Raw genomic sequence first — 7,028 nt, forward strand, 5'->3', positions numbered from 1 at the left:
GGGCTCGATCCCCAGTGTGGGGTGTGCAGGAGGCAGCTGATCAATGATTCTCTCTCATCATTGATGTTTCTCTCTCTCTTTTTCTCTCCCTTCCTCTCTGAAATCAATAAGAAAATATTTAAAAAATAAAAGGCCAGTGTCACTCAATGGTTGTGTGGTACAGAAGGGTCGCAGGTTCGATTCCCAGTCAAGGGCACGTACCCAGCCCCCAGTCTGGGTTGGTGTGTAAGGCAATCAATTGATGTGTCTCTCTCATATCAAGGTTTCTCTCTCTCCCTCCCCCCTCCTTCCTACTCCCTCTAAAAAGCAATGGGAAAAATATCCTCGGGTGAGGATTACAAAAATAATAATAATTAAAAGGCCAATGTGGCTGGAGGGCGAAGAGTAAGGTCAAGGTCAGCAGGTGAGCTCATAGAGGCACTGGGACTGGTGGCGAGAATCAGAAGCCACCAATGAATGTATAAATACCGTAAGTGGAAAAACAAATCAATCTTTCTCTCTGTCAAATCAATCAATCAATCAATAGAAAAGGAGAAGCAGGTGGAGGTGTGGTGGCAGTATTCCAGATGAGAGACACGGGTGGCTCCAGCTGGCTAGCAGCAATAGAATTGGCAGGCCCTAACCGGTTTGGCTCAGTGGACAGAGTGTCGGCCTGTGGACTAAAGGGTCCCAGGTTCAATTTTGGTCGAGGGCATGTTCCTTGGTTGCAGGCACATCCCCAGTGGGAGTTGTGCAGGAGGCAGCTGATCGATGTTTCTCTCTCATCGATGTTTCTAACTCTCTATCCCTCTCCCTTCCTCTCTGTAAAAAATCAATAAAATATATTTTTAAAAAAATAGAAGTGGCAGAAGTGGACGGCGTCTGCATCTATTTTAATGCGGAGCCAATGGCATCTCAGGACAGACTGTGGCTGGGGGGAGAGAGGAGATGGATGAGTGTAAGGATTTGGGCCTGAGTGGGGGGGGGGGGGTGCCGGGGAGGGGTGCAATCCCTGAGAGGCAGCAGGCCTGCGGGCATGACGGGATGTGTGGAGGGAACAGCCGAAATGGATGTGCAAGCCGGGCGCACGGGGGTGCTCAGAGGAGAGGGTCCGGCCAGAGATACCAAGGGCAGCTGTCAGGCATGATCAAAGCCATGAGAAACTGCTGCCAAAGGAGAGAAAAGGTAAAATTAAAAAATTAATGTCTGGTTCACACGGAAATGTTAATGGCATTCAGAGAGAGAAAATCATGAATATATTCATTAGGGCTTCACAGAAAATCAAGCCATCATTTATGAATTTGGTATAAGCTGGAACTGAGCGGATGGTACTTTCAGCTCTCAGTTGGGCCTCTTTCCCTTCATCCTACACTGATTTGTATTTTAAAAGTATACAACAGCCTGGCTGGTTGGCTCAGTGGTTGAGCGTTGACCTATGAACCAGGAGGTCACCGTTCAATCCCCAGACAGGACATATGCCCAGGTTGCAGGCCCGATCCTCAGTGTGGCGCGTGCAGGAGGCAGCCGATCAATGATTCTCTCTCATCATTGATGTTTCTAACTCTCTCTTCCTCTCCCTTCCTCTCTGAAATCAATAAAAATATATTGAAAACAATTTAAAAAGCTATTTTCATCTAACATTTTTTTTAAAATATATTTTATTGATTTTTTACAGAGAGGAAGAGAGAGGGATAGAGAGTTAGAAACATCGATGGGAGAGAAACATCGATCAGCTGCCTCCTGCACACTCCCTACTGGGGATGTGCCCGCAACCCAGGTACATGCCCTTGACCGGAACCGAACCTGGGACCTTTCAGTCCTCAGACCGATGCTCTATCCACTGAGCCAAACCGGTTTCGGCTTAACATTTGTTTTATGCCAGACACTGAGCCAGGCCCCCTTCTGGCATTACCTCATTGATTCAATGATTCAATACAAGGTCCCAGAAGCGTGCTGGACACAGCAAGTGCTCAGTAACCATGTTTATCTCACTCAACCTCCATATACCGAACAATTCCTCATGAAGGAAGGAATGCTGTGCCCCACCATCAATGAGGACACGGTGCTGGGTCCAGAGCGGCCCAGCGAGGCCCAGCAGAGCCCAGCCAGGGTCGGGTCTGACGCTGCCACTTCTCATTGCACACCTGATTCCAGAACATTCCTGGGAAGGATTTGGTGGCTGGTCAAAAAATATATGCACCAAATGTCAGTCCAGGTGAGACACGCAGCACCGTGTAGACTCCCTGCGGACTGGAGAATACTGACCCACTCCTGTGGGCCCTGGGGTGCAGAGATGCCAGAAAACCAAATGCGGGCGCTGCCATAGCTGCTGGGGGGCTCCTGCCTCCAACACCCCCTTGCTGAGAGCCAGCTCTGCACAGGCCCAGAGATGTGGACACGGAGGCGGAGAGAGGATCAGTGGTCGGGAATCAGTGAAAGGTGGCAAGTCAGTGGCGCTGACAGACCAGTGGAAAGACAGCCACAGGCAAACAGAACAACAGCAAACTGGGGCGAGTGGAGGGAGCAAGCAGGGTGCGGGGTCCGGGACTAGGGTTGCACGTCTAGATGTTCAGGAAGCAGCTTCTTGCAGTTTTCTATTTAACGCTTTGTAATCCGATCCTGCGGACAAGGAAGCGCCTTGAGACTTTGCAAGGTGGAGAGAGGAGAGACGTTCTTTAGAATTTTTGACCATGAAATGGTCCTTGAACCAAAAACGTTTGGAAACCGCCACCCAAGTGTCTATTCATGTCTCTCCATTTTCTCACACAAGGGGGGGGCGGGGGGGCTTCCTGTCCCTTTCTCTTTCATTCAAACCAGGAGCAGCCGAAGTGCAAAGGACAGCGCGCCTCGGAAGATGCTCTGGTGGCGGGGGCCAGGGCCCCCAATGGCAGCCTCCGGGAGGACCGCGGCCAGGGCTGCAGCCAGGAGAGGCGCCGACAGGGGGCGCTGCCGCCTTCCCGGTCCTGCCGCCGTGTATGGGCGGTGCTGCCACCTTGGGATCCCGTGCGCCCCTCGCCGCGTCGGTCCCCTTTTTGCTCGCATTCACTTTAAACTCCGCAGCGCCGCCTCCATCCTCGCACCCGGCCCACCGCCTGGCCGCCCGAGCCGCTCACAAGAGGCCGAATTCGGGGTCTGCGGGAGGGCGGGCCCTCCTCCAACTCCCCCCCCCCCCCCAAAGCCTCCCACAGACGCCGCCCGCCGGGCTCACGTCTGGAAGCTCTTTCGCTAAAACAAGTCGCACATGCCTCGACCGGGATGGAGACGCACCTCCCCACCCCCCGCCGCAGGGGTTCAGAAGGAGGGGGACCGGGATTGGGGCGCGGTGAGGACGCCTACACACACACACACACACACACACACACACACACACACACACACGGCCGCCTACAACACACACGGAGGAGGCGCACACCAGCTTCTGTTGCCTCCCCGGGCGCGTGCCGCCTGCACTCTCTCGCCTGGCCTCCACTCCCACCCCGCGCCCCCACCCCCACCGCGGCCCCCAAGCGCGTGCGGGATCTCCCGCGGACCCGCCTCCTCCCCGCCCCAGTGCCCGCGCGCACCCCGCCTTGCCCGCGCCCCCTTGCGCACCTGGCCGCAAACCAACGCCATGAATCCACCCGAAGGGTGAAGGGCGGGAGGATCGCGTGGGATTGAATCCACCCGCAGCCCGTGGGCAGCGTTTCCGCCCCCGCCCCCGCCCCGGGATGGGATAGAGCGCCCACCGGTGTCCGCAGCGGCAGCGCTGGGGGGTTGGATGAGGTCTTCCCTGGAGCCCGTCCGAGGGCCTCTGAGCGCCTGCGCCTTCGGCGGGAGCCTTTCCCAGGCTCTAGAGGGGCCGGAGCCGCCGTTCCAGCTGCGGGAATTCCTTGAGACAAGAAACAGGCGCCTCTGGGGTGGTGAACACACGGCACAACACACAGACGGTGTGTTCTGGAACTGCGCGCCTGGAACCTATATAATTGTGCTAACCAGTGTCACCCCAATACATTCAGTACAGTAGGAAGAGAATGGAGAACAGGAGCCCAGCGGAGGAGCTTGGTTACCGCGCAGCCGGCGGAGGGGACCCAGGCCCGGACAAGGTGATGGCAGGAAGGATGAGGGGACGGAGCCCAGCGCTGGTGGACGCTCCGTCCGATGGAGGGGTGCAGCCGAGCTGGACGGAGCACCTCACATCCGGTCCCCAGGGCCGTGGGGGGCTGCGTGGGGGAGAACCCCGGTAAAGACGTGGTGCCAAGGCCAAACTTAGCCTCCCTCCCGCGGTCGCTCACACCTGCCCTGCACACCTGAGGCCGCGGTGGCCACTACTGCGTTCCATTTAGCAAATAGTAGTTTAGCGGGCCTGGTGCCGGCCCCAGGGAAGGAGGGGTGCGCACTGGTGCAGTCACCGGCACCGCCGGAGCAACCACAGTGGTTAGGCCACCAGCCCCCTGGAGCCGTAGCCTCCCGTTTCGCGTTGGGTTCCCCGGGAAACCGGAAAGGAGTCCCTGAGATGCGCCTGCTCACCGCTCACTGGGCAGCGATGAGGGGCCAACCCGGGAGGGAGGAAGAGAAGCCGGAGGGGCAGGAGGTGAACTGGGAACCTTGGCCAGTTCCGCAGGGAGCTGGGAGCTGGGGTGGTCCTGCAGGGTTGAACCAATGTAAGGGGGCAGCCCTTGGCACCCCTGCGAGGAGGACAGCTAATGGCGTGGGCTGCCCTCAGTGAATGGGCAAGTCTCAGGCAAGAGCCCAGCTGAGAGCCGCCACAGCGACACTCGCCGGCAGCTGCAGGAATGGCGCCTCAGTCCTGGCAGGATTCTGGGGGGCGCACGGGGCACCCACTATGCTCGGTGAGGGCAGCCTGTTTCGTCCATCCTGCCCTCTGCACATCCGATGTTTTCCTACCACTTGGGCTGCAGGGGCGATGATGGTCGTACCACAGCGCCTTCTTTCCAAGTTCCTCTCCTAAACGCAAGCCCGACCGCAAAACACTAACAACCCAATTAAAACCAGACAAAGAAGCCCTAGCCGGTTTGGCTCAGTGGATAGGAGCGATGGCCTGTGGACTGAAGGGTCCCGAGTTCGATTCCAATTAAGGGCACGTGCCGGGGTTGCAGGCTTGATCCCCAGTAGGGGGCGTGCAGGAGGTGACCAATCAATGATTCTCTCTCATCATTGATGTTTCTATTTCTCTCCCTCCCTCTCTGAAATCAATAAAAACATTTTTTTAAAAATCTTCCATGTACACTGCATAGGCACATCTCATTCTCCAAGGTCTCACTTCTTTTTTTTAAAATATATTTTTTTATTGATTTCAGAGAGGGAGAGAGAGAGAGAAGTAGAAACATCAATGATGAGAGAGAATCATTGATCGGCTGCCTCCTGCACGCCCCCTACTGGGAATCGAGCTGCAACCAGGGCATATGCCCCTGACCAAAATTGAACCCAGGGCCTTTCAGTCCGCAGGCTGACACTCTATCCACTGAGTTAAACCAGCTAGGGCTGCTCTCACTTCTTAAGTGCATACTATCGCTTTAATAAATTTACTGTGCTCTGCTAAAAAAAAAAAAAAAAAAAAAGTGCTACCTGGCCCCCCTTGGCCTGCCTCCTGGCCGGGCCCAGAGGCCCCCACCCAGAGGTCAGGCTGGAGCCTGCTGCCAGGTATACATGTGATCCATGAAGGTGTGGCAGTGAGTCCCCAGGGCAGCAGAAGAGAGAGCCTTTTCACTGTAGTCACCCCATTGCTCTGTCACCCCAGGGCCTGTGATACCCAAAACAATACTGGAACTAATGGACACCATTGTGCATGAACCCCTCATAGAAATGGACTTGCCAAGCCTCCCTAGACCACCCCCTCAAAATAAAGTCCAAACTCCTTAGCCCCACACGCAGCCCCTTCCCCACATTCTGGCTCCCCTGGCACAACCTCCCAGCCCCTTGTCCTGTGTTCAGGATCTGGCCCTGCCCCAGCCGCAGGGAGAATTCATAGCTCTCTCCCCAGCCCTCAGCCTGCTGGATTCTGGTTCACCAGTTAGGGGCTCTGCTGGACTGGGACCCCCTGAGGGGCCACATGGATTCACTCCCAGGCCTTCCAATTAGCAAACTGGTGACTGAACAGGGAGTACTTTTCCTTATTTGTCCTAGACTTGCCACTGTCAGAGACACAAAGGGTGCACTTTAGGGCCTTCATTACAGCATTTAGTACCCCAAACATCTCCTTCATGACTTGGGGTTCTAGGTCAGTGGTTCCCAATGTGGGGCACAAGCCCCACAGGGGGGCAATTTGATTTTTAAGGGGGGTAATTCGAGAATAAGTTACTGACAGCGAATTTTGTGCATTTCCTATGGTTCTTAGGAGCCTCATAAACAGTGTATAAATATATTGTGACGTATTTATGCATTTCAGTTCTCTATTACAGCGGTCGCCAACAGGTGGTCCGCAGACCACTGGTGGTCCGTGAGGTCCGAAAGGTTGGCGGCCGCTACTCTATTATGTTTTGAAATTTTATTTGCTATTTTTTCATATCACTCCATATTATTATTTTTAACAATTTCTTAGTGATTTCTTCCTCAGTATGTCAACTGTCCTTTCGTTCTTTTATTTTTCTCTTTCATGGATGCCATGTTCTATGGAAGCTTATTTAGATCAAGTGAATGGCCTTTCAGGCTCCGACCACGTGCATAGGAGTCATTTTCTGAATAATAAGAATTCCATGTCACAGGAAGGGGGGTGCATCAGGACTTAGAGATGCTTAGGTGGGGCGTGGCCAAAAGAGGTTGGGGACCACTGCTCTAGATCCTTCTCAGGCCCAACCTCATTGTCTATCATCCTTCCCCGTGGCGGGTGGGGGAGTCCTCCATGCCCTCATTTTACTGGGATGCCTCAGCCGTTCAGCCGTACACCAACACTAAGGCTGGTTCTTGCCAGGCGCTGACTGCTGGGCCCAGGCCGCGGCGGGAACGCGGTGCAGGCCCGGTGGACGTTAAACAAAAGTCACCCCACACTCAGCCCTCAGTGCAGGCCGATGAGGGCCCAGGGGTTGCCCAGATCCCTGCGGCTGCTTCCCCAG

This window comes from Myotis myotis, unplaced genomic scaffold (genome assembly GCF_014108235.1).
Source record: "Myotis myotis isolate mMyoMyo1 unplaced genomic scaffold, mMyoMyo1.p scaffold_m19_p_3, whole genome shotgun sequence".
NCBI classification, from domain to species: Eukaryota; Metazoa; Chordata; class Mammalia; order Chiroptera; family Vespertilionidae; genus Myotis; species Myotis myotis.